Source organism: Ambystoma mexicanum, chromosome 12 (genome assembly GCF_040938575.1).
Source record: "Ambystoma mexicanum isolate Mex_15411 chromosome 12, UKY_AmexF1_1, whole genome shotgun sequence".
Classification (NCBI taxonomy): Eukaryota; Metazoa; Chordata; class Amphibia; order Caudata; family Ambystomatidae; genus Ambystoma; species Ambystoma mexicanum.
In genome coordinates this window covers 116,579,086-116,599,573 of record NC_090936.1, presented here as the reverse complement: position 1 = coordinate 116,599,573, position 20,488 = coordinate 116,579,086, and the positions used below count along the sequence as shown (strand labels likewise).

The 20,488-nt window shown below is 50.0% G+C and overlaps 1 protein-coding gene across 3 annotated transcripts in view; it reads left to right on the top strand.

Moving 5' to 3' along the window:
- Positions 1–20,488, top strand: part of SCUBE1 (signal peptide, CUB domain and EGF like domain containing 1) — a 2,600,196-nt gene that overhangs the window by 1,383,228 nt on the left and 1,196,480 nt on the right. The window lies entirely within an intron of this gene.

The following is a 20,488-nucleotide window of genomic DNA, read 5'->3' as shown; positions in this document are numbered from 1 at the left end:
GTTTATCAAGATCAAACATGCTCGACCTAGTTCCCTCTTGTTCATACTTCAAGCCTCATTGGGGGGTGGGAATATTGCTGCATTGAATACATTTCGGGATAGTAACCTGACAATTTTTGGAAAAATAGGTTGAAACCCTGCTGGGAGTATCGAGAAGGAGCCATGATTAAGTCACTTAAAAAGTGTTTGGATAAATGGGATTGGGAAAAGAGCCATGAAAAGGTTGCGTATATGAGGTCTTTGAGCTCTTTTTCTAGAATGCCCTTTATGTTTAAACAGCCTGAAACATACCTAAAGCTATTTCCCTCTCCTGCCACACGAAGAATATTCCTACACTTAAGATTTAATCGATTGGACATTCTTGAGATTAAAGGTGCCTGGATGGGTATCCCTGTAGAGAAAAGGACGTGTAGAATATGCCTTGATCGACATAGTATTGAATCAGCCAGACACGTCCTGACAAGCTGCCAAACCATGAGACCGGTGTATGAATGTTACCTTACTAAATTTGTGGTAAATCTTGAGTGTATCACCAGTGAAACATTTTAGCTGAGATGTCTGTCGGGATATAGTGAAGGCCTTACCATTCCTATTACTCAGGTCTGGAAGAGTGTAAACAAATATTTGCTGAAATTTGAAGAATCAAATTAATAGCTGATCCTTAATCTTTTGTCCTGATGTAGTGAATCTCCTTTCCTTGTTCTCTTTTATCTTTTTATGTATATTTGTTTTCTTCTTTTCTTGTTAGGTCAACTATTATTATTCTGTAACCTCATTTGCACAAAGAATTTTACATTTTTAATGCCTCAAGTTTAATATATGATATTTCTTGAAACTGTACATATATGAAGCTAAGAAATGTTTGTATCACCTCTTATATTGTGTATATGTGTACATTTTATGTTTGAAAAGTTGATTTTTGTAAATGTTTTATAACTATATACATAATAAAAAAAATAAAAACAGAAATAATGAAGATGGCCGCCGGAGAATAAACAGCACGTCCCCGAAGCTCCCGCTCCCAAACGTTGGCTATCGGCGAATAATTTAGCAGGCAAACCCTCCCCAGGTACCGCAGCACAGCAAGACAAACACAAGATTCTTGCAGGGACAAGGGAAGCAGCCCCAGGACCCACGATCTGTGAAATCTGCAATTGATACTCGGCGGGGCTTTGTGGCCCACACGCCCGTCCGAGTACCCAAGCGGGGTAAGAACAGCAGTGGGCGCGGCATGGCCACCTGAAAGACCTCATTGCCTCCCCCCACTCCCGAGTCTCATACAAGCGGAGACCCCACGGCAACCAATGGCACCTTGTGGGAACTGTAACGCTCACCTGATTCCCGTAGAGGCGCCGGTCTTGACTGGGCGTATACCGTATCTTCAAAGGTGATGTGTAACACACGGCTGGCTCTTTGGGCTGAACCTCTGTGCACTGTATGTCTGACTCGAAGGGTAAGATGTCTGCAGATAGAAAATATGGGATTAAGGAACTGGGTTATTGAATGTCTCTCTCTTCTTCCCTTTCTCTTCTCCTGTAGAACCCCAAAGGTTAACGCTCTCACCTTAGGTAAGTGAACGCTGTGCACTCCATCTGCCTCGGGGCAGGGTGCTGTAACCAGTTTCTTCACTGGATAAGGGGAGCAGGCCTCTTGACTTCAGAGGACTGCTGTCCGTCGTTTACTGCACAAACGGTAAGTTTTGAGAAATTCTAATGTCTTTAAAGTCTTTAGTAATGATGTTTCTTGTTTTGCAGGGTTCCGGCGATGGCGGATGACGGGCTGAAGTGAGTTGAAGATGGAGCCCGTGTGATGAATAGAAACGCCTGGAAGCACGTAAGTAAGCGCTTGTTGCCTGCTTCACGATGCGCTCTAACTGTCTTTTTATTTTGCAGGTACAAGTTCGGAGCGGCTGCAGGGTGCCGGAATATCCACTGGGTTAGATGTGGAAAGGAGTAATGGCACATGAGTATTAAAGTTCCCCAATGTCTTTAAACGCACCTTGTTTTGTCTTTCAGATGCGGGATGCAGCGCCGAAGGCCTCCGGAGCGTGCGAAGAGTTGGTAAGCTTTTGTCTTTCAGATGCCGGAATGCAGTGTGAAGACCTCCGGAGCGCACGAAGAGTAAGTAAGCCTTTGTCTTTCAGATGCCGGAATGCAGCGCGAGGCGTTGGTGACAGCCGATGGACCAGGTAAGTGAAGAGCTGTCACTGAAGACCGTAATGCTAACCTGTTCTTTCTTGTCTTTATAGGTGTTGCTGAAGACTGGATTCAGGATGGTAAGCCTTTTTCCTTAGGCCCAGGATCAGATGCAGAAGACACGATGAGCGTTCTGCTGCAGAGGATGCAGAATAACGCAAAGCAAGATTCATCCATCGGGTGTGGTTTAAATAGCCTCCTGTAGTGCTTAGGTGTCTCCTTCCACAGCCACGCCTAGGTAAGAAGAGTTCCTGCTTTCCAGAAGAGTTCCAGTGTTCTGAATCTAGGGAGTGGCTCCTGCCCCACCCAACAGGAAAAGTAGTTCCAAACAGAAGAGGATCAGAGGCTCAACTGGCAGGCAAGTAAGCAGCATGGTCTGCTGCAGGTAAGTCCACCCAAGCATTATGAGCCCGGCGCTTCCAGCGCTGGGACTGGGCATATTTATGAGCCTGGTGCCACTGGCGCCAGGACTGGGTCCAAAAGGTCCCAATTGGGACTGGTTGGCACTCGGAACCTGGGTTATGGATCTGCTTCCAAGGGAGTTGGGAAAACCCTGACCTTTTGGAAGCAGAGATCATGACAGGAACACACAGCCGACGCTCAGAAGCGGGGCCCCAGGAACAACCAACCCGGGGAGGAGAAGCAACCGCAATCACGGACTGTCAGCATGAGCCCGATTGCGGGGCTCTTGAGGCACTCCCTCCTCAGGGACCCACAGCTGCTAACGTGAAGCCGCCCGGGCTTGACCAACCTAGATCACAAGCCCATCCAGAGACCTCAAGAGGTATGTGGCCTGACCCTACCCCAGACTCGTTGGTTGCTCTACATCAGACGGGACTGCGGCACGCCTGGAACGCGCATAGCCTCCAGCGCGAGCCCTGGAGGCCACGACGCAGCAGGACATCTATCAGGGATATCAGCGGAGGGGGGGGGCACAGCGACCTGACAGCCGCCCCGGCGTCAGGCCGCCTCTGCCTGGAGCCAGCAGACCTCGGCAACAGGCACCGAGGCGGCCCAGAACACTGCGCAGGCAACTACTTGAAAGGAGGGATCCCGCGGCTCCTCTCTCACCTACAGGAGCAGGAGTGCAGCGCAACAGAGGTGAACAGACCCCCCTCCTGTCCACCCAGCAGACTTCCAAGTAAGTGGGGACAGGGGAGGCAGTGGTCACTGAGGGGGTGGTCAGCCACCACTAAGCTGGGAGTGTTTGCACCGGTGGCCCCTGAACCTCGCCGCTCGCCACTGGCCTGCCGCACTTTCAGGCCCTACACCCGTAACTAGGGTCGAGAGGCCCATCCAGAGTCCTTCACCTAGACCTCAGCACAACCGGGGCCCACACACCAGAGACCTCACTGCTCCCCCAAAAGAGGCAGGATCCCCTCCCCCAGCCAAGGAGAGCCCCTCTCCCCGCATCGCTGCACGCACCACAAGCACGCGCCTCCCCCACAAACTAGAAGAGCATTAAAGCACGCCACCAAATCACCCCACCACCCACTGGGGACTGTACCGGAGGGACAAAAAGGAACCACTGGTAGCCCCACACAACAATCTGGAAACAGGGGCAAAAGACAATCTTCCCAGGCGGGACACCGGGACAACCCAGCTGTTGAGTACACACACTGCCCAGTACAGGGTTCAGGGAAGTGTACGAACAGCGAGGGGGCCACCAGCAATACTGACAAGCCAAGAAGCCCTGTCCCAACGATCAAAGGAAACAGGGATTCCCTTGGCACACCACCTGTGCAGGTGCAGTCAACCCCCCAAACCCTGAGATGTCTAGAAACAGGAACAGGGACACCCCAGTCCCATCCAAAATAGCAAAGAGAACCCAGGAGGGCACTCTGGTGCAGATATGGGCCAGGGACACAGAGACAACTGCCACACAGTCTGGCGTCGCATGGGGAGCAGATACCTCCACAGACAACATCAGCTGACCACCAAGAGAGACCAGTGACCTATTCCTCCCTCAAAGATCTGCTGGGGGATCTAGTCGAGAAACTCACCAACGCAGGACAAAAACAAATGGCGACCCTAAGAGAGGACCTAGCCGAGGGGATCCAAGAAATAAAAAGGGACATCAACAAAGTACAAGAAAGAGCGGACATTAATGAGAGGGCTATTCAGGAGATAACCGAAGAAGCACGTAAAGCAGACTCCTTGCTGGAAACCCTGGCCGTGGCCACCCACAACCTGGAGCTACGAGTCGAAGATCTTGAAAACCGCTCCAGGCGCTCCAATATATGAGTAAAACCTCTACCAGAAACCATCCCAGACCAAGAGCTGACCCAGGCCATGAGGTCCATCTTCACCGACCTGCTAGATGAAGATCAAAGCACGGAAATCTGCTTCGACAGGATCCACTGAGTGGGCCCGAAACGTCAAGAACCAGGGGCAAGACCAGGGGATGTCCTAATCGCCTTTCACAGCTATACCCTAAAAGAACAGATCCTGGTAAAAGCAAGGTCCACCAACCAAATCACATACAATGGAGCAGAAATACAGCTCTATCAGACCACACTTAACAGAAGACGTCGCATGGCCCCGGTTCTGGCTCACTTGAGAAGCCATCAAGTGAGGAACAGGTGCCAACACCCATTCGCACTGAGCTTCACATGGCAAGGGAAATTATGCTAGTAGGGGGCAGCCACCCTTGGAATCGAAGAGGAAAACCTCACAGCGCGCCCATCACATTCTAGCCTAAAAGCTACGCAGAAAACCTGCAAATAGACAACGATAAAGCCCAAGAAGAACAAGAAAGTGGGGCGACGACCTAGCAGTGGAAGCCCACCCACCCATGCAGACCATGCTAAACCAGGACAATCAGGAACACAAGAAGAATGAGATACTTCAGAAGGCTCAGACACGAATAGCCATGAAAACCCTGGGGAGGGCACACAACAAAGCACCTCACAAGCTAGAGCCACAAAGAACCATAGGACGGCAAGGAGGCAGAAGACACGGGGGAAGGGAAGGGCGGTAGGAATGGGAATGGGAATTCCTGCGAGGGGACAAGCTGGGCAGAAGGTAGGGTCCAGCTCTATGGACCATACGAGGGGGGCTAAGTGCCAGTTGGATCCACTCAGCGAGTGGGAGAGGGAAGGTAGAACGGGGGGGGAACGTAGCAGTATTTCCAACACAAGGGAGATAAAACAAGAAGGAGACCACCCAGAGGAGGAACGAAGGTAGGACAGCGCACAACAACGAGACACGTGACTCCCCATATGGACTTCCGGGACACGGGACATCACACATGGGTTTAGCTAATCGATTAAAGATCTTATTGCTCAATATCAACAGCCTCAACTCCCCGCTCAAACGAAAGAAAGTTGAGAGATTCCTTAGGAGAGAAGATCCCCACATAGTCGCCCTACAAGAAACACACATACACAGGATACTCACAGGGTCAAATTCAGGGGATAGAGGGTAACCTTACAAGCCACACAGCCTAGCAAAAAAGGGAGAGTTCCCATAGCTCTAAGAGACTCGCTGGACTTAACTGTAACAAGTTCAGATGTAGACAACCAAGGTAGATACCTTGCAATAACAGTGGAAGGAAGGAGGGAGGCTTATACAATTTCAACATTATACGCCCCTAACATTGGCCAGGACCCGTACATACAACGCGCACTCAGGCGCTTAGAGGACTATGCGAAGTTCCCCATCATCCTCACATGGGACTTTAACATGGCCTGGAACCCCACCACAGACAGGAGCGTCCACATCCAAGGCCCCTCGGTGCTGCCGTCGGGAGACCTCAAGCGGAAACTACACCAATTGGGTATAGTAGACGCTTGGAGAACTAAGCAGGGAGAGAGGGAGCACCTCTTCAAAGACAAGGGAGGTCTCAGAAGAAATCAACAGTTACTAGAAACCAACAAAATAGGGGGATACCACCTGGCAGTACTGGTGGGATGCGCTTACAGCCACTCTCAGAGGCAAGATCATAGCAATCAAAGCTAGGCGCACGCGGGAGCTTAGACTTGAAAAGGCCAATCTAGAGGCTAAACTAAAAGAGCTGATGCCCAAATGGGCCTGAAACAGACCCTCGACACCAAAAGGGAATTCAGAGCGATCAGGGGACAACTCGACACATTACAGACCAGAGCAGCAGAGCATAACCTGCTTTGCCTTAAGCAGAGGCTTTATGTCAAAGCCAACCAATCAGACCGTCTACTAGCCAGAATGCTCAGGAAGGAAGAAAGGGACAGAAGTATATTGAAAATAAAGCAGCAGGGAGGCCAGACAAGCACTAATGCAGAGGACATACAACATGAATTTGTAAGATTCTACTTTAACTTATACAGCACCGAATACCCGACCCCAGAAAAACATGAAGCATACCTGAGGGAAGCCCACCTAAACCACCTAACCAGAGAAGAGAGAGATAAGCTAGAAAGGGATATCAAAAGGGATGAAGTAAGGGTCGCCATTAACTCACTCCCGCTCAACAAGGCCCCGGGCCCAGACGGATATGGTGCAGAGTTTTATAAGCTTCTCAAGGAAAATCTAATCCCTCACCTCACCACATTATACAACAACATAGAGGCATCCAAAACACTATCAAAAACAATGGAAGAGGCAAAAGTTATATTAATTCACAAGAAGGGAAAAGATGCAACCGAGTGCGGATCATATCGCCCCATTGCGTTAATAAACGTAGACGCCAAAATCCACACTAAAATACTAGCCAACAAGCTAGAACTTATCCTCCCAAAACTAGTACAGGCCGATCAGTCATGCTTCGTTAGGGGCAGGCAAACAAGTGACAACATCAGACGCATAGCCCACCTAATTGAAAAAGCACAAAAGAAGGCCATCCCGCTCTCCTATTAACCATAGACGCTGAAAAAGCTTTTGACAGGGTTGAGTGGGGATTCCTCTTCGCGACCATGAGGAAGATGGGATTCGGCCTGAGCTTTTTACGTAGAGTCGAGGCCAACTATCAGCACGCACTACTGCGTCTGGCGATAAACGGTCTCATCTCAGAACCGATCCAAGTAGAAAGGGGGACAAAACAAGGATGCCCCTTGTCACCCATTCTCTACGCCCTACACCTAGAATCCTTTCTGGCGGCAATCAGGGCAAACAAGGAGATAGCTGGGATGCCATTCAGGGGGGAACCACATAAAATAGCAGCCTTTGCAGATGACATGATACTTGCCCTAACTCAGCCGGACACATCTCTGAGAGCGACCCAGAAAGTGCTGGACCGATTTGGGGAGGTGGCGGGCCTAAAGGTTAACATTACCAAATCGGAAATCCTCAATCTCTCACTGACCCAACAGGAGATACAAACACTTAAACAAAACTTCCAATTTAGAATGGCAGAAACTTCTGTCAAGTACCTCGGGGTAACACTGACCAGAACAGTGGACGGGCTGTATCAAGCAAACTTACTATCCCTGCTAGAAAAGCTAAAAACAAAACTAATAGATTGGGGTCCACTGGCCATATCATGGCTGGGTTGCATCAACGTTTTGAAAATGACAGTCCTGCCGGAGCTCCTCTATCACTTCACCACCCTCCCAATACAGGTGCCTCCTCGATTCTTCAGAAATCTCCACAAAGCAACCGACAACTTCCTATGGAACCATAAACCACAGAGAGTAGCGGGGAGGGTGAAAAAACTCCAGTGGGGAGCGGGGGAATGGGAGTCCCAAACTTCAAAGTGTACTACATTGCCACCGAAATAAGAGTCATCAGAGACTGGCAAACGGACGACAGGGGCAAGAAATGGAGACCGATGGATAGGGCAGTGGCGGGAACGGAGTTGGAGGAAGCGCTGTAGAAACCCAAGACGGATAGACCATCACAAATGTATGCCAGCCACATCATGGGGACGGTAGGCAGAGCCTGGGACCTAGCGGCGAACAAAGCCGGTACCACGATGTTCCCTTCGCCCTACACGCCTCTCTTCAGAAGCCCCCAGTTCACCCCGGCCCTCGTCTCAACCGCGTTCCAGGACTGGCAACGGGGAGGCTGCCACAGAGTGAAAGACGTGTAAGAGGGTTCCCAGATCAAAACTTATGACCAGTGCAAAGCAAATTTCGAATTGGGGGAAAACCAATGATACGCCTATGCTCAACTGAAACATTGGCTGTCCCACCCCGAAATGAGAGCCACAGTAACCCAGGAGCTCACGCCATTTGAGAAATATCTTAACACGAACACCAGAGACAATAAAGTGGTTGCAAACATATATACACTCATAAAAGAAGGGGAGCCGAGACCAACCATGTCATACAATGAGAAGTGGAACACTGACACGAGCACCAAAATAGACTCAGCCACATGGGCGAAAATTTGGAACCAAATAACAAAACTCACAAGATCAATCCAAATCCGGGAAATATGGATGAAACTCCTAACACGATGGCACCTCACCCCGGTGAGACTCCACAAGATCTTCCCAAGGGTATCCCAGGAATGCTGGAGGAAATGTGGCCAAGTGGGCACATTGAGCCACATATGGTGGGGCCTAGCCATTATAGGCTTAAATGGGACACTAGAGGAACTCGATAACAAACCTCATCGGAAGCTCTACATCATCATCATGATGGCGGCGGCCCTAGTACTTGCCCGCAAATGGAAATCGGCGCATCCTCCCGCAGACCACGAATGGATCACAAAAATCTGGTCGCTTCTAGCGACGGAATGGCTGACCTACTCAATACAAGGAGACCACTTAAAGTTTAACACAGAATGGTCAGCCCAAATGATCTACCTCAAGGAGGGCGCCCGACGAACATGGTGCCCGTAGGCCATGACACTCCTGGGGATAATCCCTGACCAGGAGGAGGAAGACATATAGCAAAAGCTGGAGCCTGAGCCCGCCGCACAGGACAGAGTGGAGACACGCAGAGGGCAAGAACCTGATGAATTGCCACAAAACCTTGGGACCTGCTCCGGACCGGGGGAGGGTGGGAAGGAAAGAGGTAGGGGAGGGAGGGAGACCTTATTTGATTTCTGAGTTGTTTTTCACTATGATTTTGTTGCATTCTCTATTGTTCACTTATAAAACGTCAATAAAAATCTATTGGAAAAAAAAATGAATAGCCAGTTGATTTACCTTTACATATTGTTCCAAGGCTGCTAGAGATCTTTGGAGACCGATTTCCGTTTTGTCCATAATGACCAAATCATCTGCGTAAAGCAGCCACTGCACTGAACTATTTCCCAGTTTTGAAGGATTTGAGACCATACCAGCCAAGAAATTGCCAACGTCTGAGATAAAATAGTAAAAAATCGTCGGGCCCAGTATGCATCCCTGCTTCAATCCTCTCGCAGTCCTAATCAAATGTGTCAAGAGCCCTGCTTTATTCAATCCGATTTGTATAGAGGTGTCCGAAAAAAGCTGCACAATGAAAGCCAGAATATGAGCCGGCACGCTGCCTTTGTTAGTTTTAAAAATAAGAATTCCTTTGACACTGAATTGAAAGATACCTTAAAATCTATAAAAGCCATAGAGATTGTTTGTTCAGACTGAATTACTCTTTTCATTATCGGCGTCGGGGCTAATAAATGTATTGAAGTACCCAAGACCCAAACAAATCTTGATTGCTGCCTGTCACCCAGAGACGCTTTCTCAATCCAATCAATTAGGTCTCTGAGCAGCAAGCCAAGATCTTCCCCGGCACATCTAGTAGGGTGATTGGCTGATAATTTTCCGTTTTTTCTCTGTCTCCCTTCATAAATATGGGTACCACTACTGACTTCCACCAAAAATGAGGAATCTGTCCTGATCTAACCACCTCTTTGAAAATAGAGTATAATATCCTAGACCACTCTTATGGGTGCTCTTTCATCATACAATCCGTCAGTCCATGTGGTGCTGGAGCCCTTGATGAACTAGCTTTTTATCTCTAATAATATGTCATCCTGATCGAATGTTACATTTGGCCATCCCCATTATGTTCCAAAATAAATTTAATATTTAGACGCTTATCATATAATTGTTCAAAATTCTCAGCCCAAACTCTCTCTTGTATAGGGTTTGCCTGTAGTGGTCGTTGCCCACTGCTAACTGCTGTGTTCAAAAGAGACCATATCTGAGCGCTATTCTTTGAGGCTACTGTTCTTAGCATTTGTTCTCCATCAACCTGATACATGTAGGCTCTACGAGCCTTCAACCAATTTTAGTATTGCTGCTTAAACTTTTTGGATCTTGCTACTCTCTCTCGTATGTCGCAAACTGAAGTTCTCTTAGTTTCTTTCTCAGTTGGTCCCTCTTCTCCTTTACTTTGTGATCAAAAGTGTGTTTATGGTTAAAGTACGGTTTACCGCTTAGTTTTTATCTCCTTAAATAAATACAAAGCTGTCACATATGACGTTTCCTTTACTCTGGGGCAGCTTGTTCTTATTATATGTTCCTTCTCTATATAGGAGTTTGATTCAATCTAAGATGTTGTGGGCCAACTGAACCTATTTTGACCCCCTGTTAGTTTTAAGTTGAAAATTATAGACTGCCCTTTTCAAGGCTAGAAATGGGATGACCCAAGTCAGCAATAGCAGGCTATGGTCGCTTTGTTTTTTTGCGGCCTTATTTATAGTTCTTTTGCTCTCAAAAAACACTTTCTATACACGTAAATATAGTCGATGGTTGAAAATTGCTCATTCCGTGACCACGTGGGTCTCATCGGGATATCTCCCTTTAGAGTCCTGTTGAACATTATAAAATTACGCTCTTCCATCTAGTTGCTGCATTTGTCCGTGCCGTAGCTAAATGTCCAGGATCACGGATGTTTAAATCGCCCATAATCGATGTGGAAATGATGCAGCTATCTTGTCAAGTCTAACATTCGGATATGGTGTCATGGTTCCAATACACATTTAGTACTGCCAGATGCCCCTGAGCCGTGGCTAACTTAGAAAGTTGAATAAAGGAATTCAGAGAGTCCCAGGAGATCAGGTCGAGCACCGTACTCGCCTTACATGCCGTTACCAGGCCTGCGGCCAGTCTGCCCCTGTTTGTTTTAATTGCTGGAATCACTGACACAGCGTATCCGTCCCTGACTGGTTGATTTATTAACCAAGTCTACTGCAAAACCACAATGTCTAAATCTATCAATGGATTCTGTTCATCTACCAGGGGATGCGGAAAACCCCTGGTGTTCCAGGATCCTAACTTCCACGTTGTGGTTTTCTCTAAATCTCAGTGCTAGTCTTCATAATTGTATTTTGGACGGAAACCGTCTGCATGCCTCTCGTATCTTACCCACTCTTTAGTTTTTCTTTGGGTTTGTCTTTCAGGAGCCACCTGCTGTGTCGGTTCTTCTGCACCCTCCCACCCTGCATGCTCAGAGTCTTCCTTTGGGTTTTTTAAGGTCGATGGTGTTTGTTATATTCATGAGCGACCTTCACCCTTCTACTCGTAGGAAACTCAGAACTGCGGTCCTCTTTAAGGATAATACCTTGTTTGTAGAGATTTTCTCTGGCTTTCCATAGTGCCCTTGCTACCAGCTGTGTGGGTAGTATAAGCCTCACCTTTGCCAGATTAAACTCACTCAAGAACTCAACCTGGGCTATATCAGCTGATTAAATATCCTCTACATCCGTTATATCTTGCAAAAGGTTCATAAGACTTAATCTTTTCAAAATGTATTGTTGGAAAAAGAGGTTCCTGCATTCCAATAAGAAAGAACTTGTCGGAGACTGCCAGGGGGTGCGGAGCATGCTGGACGTGTAATACCAGCGCTCCTCTACCACCGCAGGGCCTGGCATTCCGACCTAATCCCCGACCGGGAGTTTGGAGCGATACTGGCGAAGGCGCGAGCAGCCTGGCGAGCGACGCGCTCCCCGAGAGTAAGCACGGCCCGGACCTAAACCAGAGCCCCGGTCACAGTGCGGCAGAGGACTCGCTCTACTGGAGCCCGCGCGACAGAGCTCCCGGCGGCGGCACGATCCACTGCGCCCCCAGCCACCGAGAGACCCACCGCAGAACTTGCATATGCGAGACGCCATCTCTGCAGCCGCGGCCCTGCACCAGAGCTTTGTGTGCTGCCCACAGCCTCGAGAGGAGGACTCCGGAGAACGCCCCCCGCTATGTGCGGACGCCACACGGGCCCCAGAGCACGTCCCCTGCTGTGTGTTGCCGCCACACGAACCCGATAGCAGGGGGGGCGGCCCGGCACGAGCCACCACCTCCAAGAGACACTCCAGTGTGAGGCCCCCAGGCGGCCCGGCACGAGCCCCCACCACCAAGAACCATTACAGTGTGGGGGCCTCCAGGCGGCCCGGCGCGAGCCTCCACTACCAAGAGCCATTCCAGTGTAGGGCCTCCAGGCGGCCCTCCGCGAGCCCCCACCACCAAGAGCCATTACAGTGTGGGGCCTCCAGGCGGCTCCTAGGTGATCCCCGCCGGCAGCACATAGGGAGTCACTCGATCTGCCTCCCGCACACCGAGGCCCACGAGAAGTGAAGCCTGTGGAGCCCAGGCCCAGCGAACGGGCCCCGCGGGCACAACGGCATTGTTGCAGGCCTCGGGGGAGGCTGGAAGAAGGTGAGGAGTGCAGGGTGGAGAGCAGTTCCTTGAGGCCCTACTGGGGTTGGTTAACCCCCTCTGCCCCCTCCCTGGTGCCCTCCGGGCTCGAGCCAGAGTAACATACCCCACAAAGTCCATCTGGCCTCACCCCATGAAGGACGGCGGGCCCCTTTGAGACATTGCAGTGGTAACACACCTGACGGAGCAGGCCTCAGCTGCAAATACTGCGTCCCTCGAGATATCCCGGGCCACCTCCGGGGGCCCCCCCCTCCCGCAAGCTTACCATCCCAAAGGCAAAGGGAGACCAGGACGAAAAGGGGGAATTTCAAGACAGGGTGAGGTGCTCCTCCATATCACTCTGGGGTGCACCAGGAGGACGGAGCCCTGGAGCAGGCCCAGCCCACGAGCGCAATCCGCTCCCTCCAACGCTCCCACACACCCCTCTGTGAATTGCACAGGGACACCATGCACTCCGGTGATGCCCCCCCCCCCGCAGCGCTAACGAAGGACGACCTCAAGGACGTATTTCAGGAGATTAGGGCAATGCGAACGGACATACAAGCCTCAATAGTTGATCTCAGGGGGAGAGTAGACACGCTGGAAGAAAAAATGGAGGGATTGGAAAACAACCACCTCCAAACAGATTTGCTGGACATGAAGTATGAAGCGAGGCTAACAAATTTGGAAATCAGAGAAGAGGACATAATTCTGAAGATGGACGATTTAGAAAACAGGGAACGCCGAAACAATTTACGCATCACAGGGGTGACCCAGCTGAGAGGATTGAGACGGCCGCAGACGTGGGAAGGAAAGTCCAAGGCCTCATCAACCAACTCTTTGCACTCGAGCGGGGCAAGGATGTCCAGCTGGAAAGAGCGCACCGAGGGGGAGGCGGAGCGCGATGGCGGCCTAAGGTCCATAGTTGTGCGCTTTCTCCGCTACAGGGAGAAAATGGAAGTCCTTGAGAAAGCAAGAAGGCTGGAGAGCTTCTCATTCGAAGGAGACACAATTAGAATTTACCAGGACCTCTCGGCCCTCACGCTTACCAGAAGAAGAGAGTGTCGCCCACTCACGCAGTGGCTCACCAGCCAGGACATAAGATATAGGTGGTCCTTTCCATTCGCCCTATCATTTGAACGTGCTGGTGTGCACTATAGAGTGACTAGCGGCAAAGAAGCCTCCCAAGTGCTGCAGGTACTCAAGGGTGATCCCCCGGAGGACGGAAACGAGATGAACATACAGGCGATCCCGGACACCAGGAGGGAGCCGGTGGGCCCCTGGTCCACAAAGAAGAGGACAAAGGGCAGAAGGAAATTTAAGAAACTAAACACCCCCACAATGGAAGCCGAAGAGGATTAAGTGGACAAAGTTTCGCCACTAGAGAGATCTAAAGTGTGAATCAAACAAACCCCGGCCGGGGACACTGCGCTCTTCAAGGGAACTGCGGTGGATGGACTCGTATTCACCCTGGTGGCTTGCCCGTTGGCAGGTGTCACGAAGAGGAGGGAGAGGGGAGAGGGGGTGAGGGAGGGGGTTGGGATTAGGAATTCTTGGGATCGATACAGTCTCAAAGCCACATGGGAATGGGGCAGCATGCACAGGTCCGGGAAGAAGGTGCACACAAGGCGAGGACCCAATGGCACTCAATGAAAATAGGGGCCGGGTTGAGGCATTGAGGATAGGCTCACTTAATGTAAAGGGCCTGAACTCTGCAGCAAAGCGCTCTCTCCTGGGGAGGGAAATTAAGAATGCTAAATTGGATGTTATTTTTGTCCAGGAAACCAGAAGGGCCATTCCGGGAGCACAGGTGGGCCAATCCTTCTGGGCATCTGCCCTCACGAAGCGGGGTGGAGTCGGGATCATCCTACAGAGAAACCAGAGGCTCACGGAGGTTTCCAGGTGGGGGAGTGAGGACGGCAGAGCCATGGTCATATCAGGTAACCTCCACAACTCCAGAGTCTCTCTGGCAGTCGTTTACTGTCCCAATGCGGGCCAGGCTGAATTCCTCAAAGAGGTAATGGGAGAGATAATGGCCAGAACTGAGGGGCTCCTATTACTGGGTGGAGACTTTAACATGTGGGCAAATCGGGAACTGGACCACAGTGGGGAGACCATTCCGTTAGGCAGCAGAGGGGGCAGACCCCAGGGGAAATTTCGGGAACTGATGTGGGGCTATGGGCTAGTAGATACATGGAGGGAGCTACACCCGGAAGGGAAGGGATACACCTTCTATTCAGCGGTTCATGGTACCAGAACGAGAATAGACTACCTCTTCATAGGGCACCAGAACATGAGCAGAGTGGAGTCTTGTGACATCCGCCCGGTTAGCTGGTCGGATCATGATATGGTCTGGGCAGACCTCAGCATATCAGGTCTGAAGTCCAGGGAATCCCTACGGAAATGCAATGATTTCTTACTTAGGGATGTGGTTTTGGGAAAGGCGATTAATGAATACTTTGAGCAGAATAACACGGACGAGGTTAACATAGAGACAGTATGGGAGGCGGCAAAGGAAACCTGGAGAGGTAAATTGATTGGAGAGGGGGCCTCCAAAAAAGGATCAGTACCCTCCTCGCCCATAGGTTAGGGGCAGAGATAATAGCATTAGAGGGATCGGAAGGGAAGGGCGACGAAGAGAGGGAAAGGGATCTGGGGAATGCAAGAGAGAAGAGGCAAGAGCTGAGAGAACTGGAAATGGGCAAAATCATTGCGGGCCTCCAGCACCTGCGACAAAGGTATTATGAGAATGGAGATAAGGCCGATGTTATGCTGACTGCCAAACTCCGGGGCCAACGGATGGATAGATGGGTGGCAAGGATTTCAAGCGGGGAAGAGGGGGTGAGAACCGATACCGAGGGTATAGTGGAGGAATTTGCTGGTACTACGAGACTCTTTATGGAAGGGAAAGAGAGGTAGAGGCAGAAGCGCTTGGAGCATACCTTGGAGGGGTAACACTGCCTGTGATCAATCCCTCAGAGGCATTAGCCCTAGACGCCCCAATAACGGGAGAGGAGGTACTTAAGGCGATATCGGGACTCAAGCTGGGTAGAGCCCCCGGGGAAGACGGGTTTACCGCAGGCTTTTTATAAGACCTTTGCGGGCCTGCTGGCAGGGTTCTTGGCGGGCCTATTTACCAACATTATGATGACAGGGAGGGCACCCCCGTCTTTTGGCAAAGCTTTAATAACGGTGATCCCGAAGGAGGGCAAAGATCCAGCAGACTGTCGGTCTTACAGACCAATCTCCTTCCTGAATGTGGATGCGAAACTGTTCACCAGGATCATAGCTACAAGATTGGACAGTCATATGCCGGCACTCATCCACCCTGACCAGGTGGGCTTCATACAGGGGAGACAGGGGCAGACACCCTCTGTAAAACCCTGCATCTCATGAGGGAAGCAGCCCCGAGGGGGGACAATCCAGTCTTGGTGGCTATCGACGCTGAAAAAGCGTTCGACAGGGTTGACTGGGGGTTCTTACATGGAGTCCTTGTCAAATTGGGTTTCGGCGAGGGAATTAGACGAGCCATTAGGGCTCTATATGCAGACCCTTCAGCTAGAGTTACGGTTAATGGGCGCCTGTCACGTATATTTAGCCTCCAAAGGGGGACAAGGCAGGGTTGCCCCCTCTCCCCACTCCTGTTCGCCATGACCATGGAAATACTGGCGGAATACCTCAGACGCTCCCCGACGGTCCGCGGTATTGACGTCGGGGGTCAGACCTTTAAACATGGTCTTTACGCAGACGACATACTGCTCCACCTGAGGGAACCCACTAGATCAGTCCCAGCCGCCCTGCAGGTCATCGAACGCTTTGGACACTTCTCAGGCTTCAGGGTAAACATAGGCAAGTCGATGATTTTCCCCTTTGCCCCAGATACAGATAGGAACCTGACGGAGTTGACCCCTCTGGGTCTCCAAATTTGCACCGAAGGGATAAAATACCTGGCGATCAACATCGTTCGGCACCATGAGGACTTAACCCATGCTAATTACCCCCCCATTGTTCGTTAAATTATTCAAAGACATGGAGACATGGGGAAGGGGGCAAATCTTGTGGATGGGAAGAATAAACCCCATAAAGATGAATCTCCTCCCTAGGGTCCTGTATGTTTTTCAGATGCTCCCCTTGGAGGCCCCAGACGTACTCATTAAAGAAGCCAAAAAGCGCATAACAAAATTCGTATGGCAGGGCCAGAGACCCAGAATAGGATATGAGACCCTCACGCTCCCCAAGGATAGAGGGGGGTCACCCTCCCAGATTTGTGAACCTACCACAGAGCAGCCCAACTCAGGGCTCTAGTCCCCCACCTCAGAGAGGACCCCAACAAGCAATGGGTCTTCCTTGAAAACTCCCTCCTGAGCCCTGTCACGGTGGGTGAGTGGTTATGGGTCCCAATGAGAAAACTACCAAAAAAAATCAGGGAACACCCGATACTAGTAACAATGTGGAAGGCGCTGGAAGGGAAGGGACACGGAGAGAAGGTGACCACATGGCCCTCCCACCTGAGCCACATTTGGTCCACGCCAGTATTGGAAGAGATCCCAGGCCGCGAACACTATCAATCCTGGTTTGACGCGGGCCTTTGTAGAGTTGGTCAGTTGTTTAGGGAGGAGTCCCCTTATAAGTATCCAGGAGCTCGAAAAGGCACTGGGAATAGGCAGGCTCTCAACGCTCCTCTATCTAAGACTTAAGGGAATCCTAATGAACCCGAAACTAAAACCCCTTATACAAAGAAAGCTCACCCCAGTCGAGAAAATCTTGGATACCCAGGTAGCAATGAAAGGGCTCCTCTCACTCCTCTATTCCGCCCTCTTAGCCCCCCGGGAGGGAACCACCAAAAGCCTCAGAAGAAAATGGGAAAGGGACTTGGGCTGTAGAATCGAGAATGGTCTTTGGGGGCGACTCTGCAGTAGGGCATTTAAAACATCGATCTCCTGCCAATACGCATGCCATTAAACTTCTACATAGATGGCAGTATGACCCGATCACGCTTTCAAGGATGTTCCCGGAGATAACCCCGCTGTGCTGGCATGGATGTGGGAAAGAGCCAACTACGGCACATGTGGTGGTCGTGTGGGAAGGTCCAAACTTATTGGTCTGAAGTCCTCAGCTGGCTCAAAGAGGCGGGAGAGGGGGAATTCCCACAGGACCCAATTTTGATACTGTTTGGTCTGCAGCAAAAGGATGAACACTGGCTGGGAAAAATTGCCGGACCTCTCACACTCCCTACTGTTGGCGGCCAGAGCAGCCTGTGCTAGAACGCTAGAACGTGGAAGAGGCCTGTCCTCCCCACGAGGAGAGAATGGGTGATAATAGCCAGCGACATATACTTTATGGAAAGACTCACGGTGGCCTTACACGGATCAAGCGCCCAGATAGAGATAGACTGGCTGCAATTTCAAGAGGTGTTCAGCAAAATAGGGGACCCGCCCTGAGACCCTCAGGTGCCTTTGGCCCGGCCCGAAAACAGGCCTTGACATTGATCGAATGGACCTGGAACTGGGAAAGCCGGTTAACCACTGGCGGATAAAATTCTGTTTGAAGATGCCCGAAGCCACATAGCATGAATAAGCAGACAGTATCTCCCGAGACATTGGGTTAAGTGGGTGGGGGGAGGAGAGGGAATAAACACAGGGAATAATGGCTTACAGTTTGACTTGTTGTGGGCGCTTGCCTAAAGGTTGAAGTTGAAATGCTTATGCTGTTACCTTTGAAAATCAATAAAAATGTATTTGGAAAAAAAAAGAAAGAACTTGTCTTGTTGTGGCTCGAATCAGGCATCAGGCTATCCAGCATTCTCCCCTCCTTGTCTTTAGTACATTTCCTGACCCCCCTCCTCTTCGTATTTTCCCACATAGCCTGTTCTTCACTTAACTGGGAATTCAGCCTTGGCTTGTCACTCCAGTTTAGGTTACTTTGTCGTCCTGTAATATGCGTGGGCTGGGAGGTGCTCTCTGATTTGTTTTCCTGAGTGTTTAGACTTGGCTTATCTCCCCAGTTTAAGTTTCTTTGAAAACCTGTTATTTGTGTAAACTGGGAGGCCCTCGCGTGTTTGTTCTTTTGGTTAACATCCCTGATACGTATTTGTTGTACATCCCTAGACAAATCCACTTGGGTGATTGGCTTTGGATGCTAACAATCTCTTGGTCTTTTTTTAATTCCGCCGGACCTTCATAGTCCCAAGTCTGATTATTTGCAGAAAGTTAATTATCAGTCACATATGCCAATTTATCTGTGTTTGTTGGGATGTCCAACAGCGCTCTCTCTCAAAGTAAATCCTCTACTCCCAACTCCTCCTCTGAATCTGGATCACTTGTGGTCAGTTCTGGAGGGGTGATACCAAATCTTGTTCCCTTGTTATTGTTTTCCTAGTTTCTACGTTGTTCTTTTTCTGCTTCCTTTTACCCCTGGTAAACACCCTTAGGATATCCTTGGGTGGAGACGACAGAGCACGTAGAAGTACTCTTGATCCAAAAGTGACCTACTATGCAGGCTGCTTCTGGTTTTTAGGTTTTTTGGTCAGCTGCACCGTGTTTGTCACTCCTTTCTTCATGTTAAAAATGTGTTGATTCTGTGGAAGGCTGAATAGACAGAGCAACAGATGGGAATGCCAGGTTGGGATTAGGTGGAAGGGATATGGGTAAAGGGGGAAGAAGTGGGAGAGAAAGAGGGAGGGAAGGAGCAGAGGAGGAGAAAGGGGTAAAGAACAAGGAAATCAAATATAGTCCATATGCCCCCCTCTTTGAGAACGAACATGGCTAAATGACCTGTTCTTTGGGAAGGTACCCACAGAGTCCGTAGCTCACTGTACCTTTCACAGAAGGGAAATAACCATTTGCATATCAGTCTTTGTCCCGCCCACATGGACAGTCCAGCACTGAAATACTATGGCAATTCTCTTCTGAACAAGAGTACCAACAGCAACCCCCAGACACGTGTTTCAACCTTGTTGGGCCTCATCAGTGCGGTGGAGCTGTGCCTCTCTGAGCACAGTGAGCAAGGGGTTCACGTCTGGATGACACTAGGACACTTAGGGTGACTAAACCTAAGTCCCTTAAACAATCAAATATAGTCTATAAGCGCCCCTCTTTGAGAACGAACACGGCTAAATGACCTGTTCTTTGGTAAGGTACCCACTCAAGTGTCCGCAGCCACACTTTAGCTCACTGTACCTTTCACAGAAGGGAAATACCAATTTTTGTATCAGTCTTTGTCCCGCCCACATGGTCGGTCCAGCACCAAAATGCTATGGCAATTCTCTTCTGAACAAGAGTACCAACAGCAACCCCCAGACACGTGTTTCAACCTTGTTGGGCCTCATCAGTGCGGTGGAGCTGTGCCTCTCTGAGCACAGTGAGCAAGGGGTTCACGTCTGGATGACACTAGGACACTTAGGGTGACTAAACCTAAGTCCCTTAAACAATCAAATATAGTCTATAAGCGCCCCTCTTTGAGAACGAACACGGCTAAATTACCTGTTCTTTGGTAAGGTACCCACTCAAGTGTCCGCAGCCACACTTTAGCTCACTGTACCTTTCACAGAAGGGAAATACCAATTTTTGTATCAGTCTTTGTCCCGCCCACATGGTCGGTCCAGCACCAAAATGCTATGGCAATTCTCTTCTGAACAAGATTACCAACAGCAACCCCAGACACGTGTTTCAGCCTTGTTAGGCCTCATCAGTCAGGTGGAGCTGTGCCTCTCTGAGCATAGTGAGCAAGGGGTCCACGTCTGTATGACCCAAGGACACTTAGGGTGAGTAAACCTAAGTGTCTTAAACAATCAAACATAGTCCATAGGCGCCCCTCT